At 27.8% G+C, this 485-nt stretch overlaps 1 non-coding gene across 1 annotated transcript; it reads right to left on the bottom strand.

Annotated features, from left to right (window-relative positions):
* Positions 1-413: 413 nt before the first annotated feature.
* Positions 414-485, bottom strand: TRNAE-UUC (transfer RNA glutamic acid (anticodon UUC)). Its single transcript has one exon. It is a non-coding gene; the product is annotated as a tRNA-Glu (tRNA).

The following is a 485-nucleotide window of genomic DNA, read 5'->3' as shown; positions in this document are numbered from 1 at the left end:
GCAAATAAATGTAAAAAATTTAAATGTATATCGTTACTTCAAAATAACTCATTTGTAAAAGAAAAATTAATTTTGTAATATAATTCCTTTAGTGATAAACAAACTTACATAAGATCTTTTTGAACTCGCGAGCATCAAATAACGAAATTTGCACCATTATGAAGCATCATAATGCAATAATCCATAATTTAGCATTTATCATTTTTTAAAGTATAATTCCAAAATTATAATGTTTTTTTTTTCAAACTTTTATTGAAAGTTTTTTTGTTTATTCTCACTAAAGAGCAACATATCTTGGTTGATATTGTGTATGTTTCCCAAAGCATATTACAAAATTTATTTTAAAAGGGCTAGAATTGAGGCATTGTGTATTTTTTTATACATTTTTAAATGATAACAAAAAAAACCAAAATTTCCGTTGCCGGGAATCGAACCCGGGTCTCCTGGGTGAAAGCCAGATATCCTAACCGCTGGACGACAACGGA

This window comes from Vigna umbellata, chromosome 5 (genome assembly GCF_029865625.1).
Source record: "Vigna umbellata cultivar VRB3 chromosome 5, Vumbellata_1.0, whole genome shotgun sequence".
In the NCBI taxonomy this organism is placed as follows: Eukaryota; Viridiplantae; Streptophyta; class Magnoliopsida; order Fabales; family Fabaceae; genus Vigna; species Vigna umbellata.
Note: the sequence above shows the minus strand (reverse complement) of the source record. Positions and strands in the feature narration are given on the sequence as shown.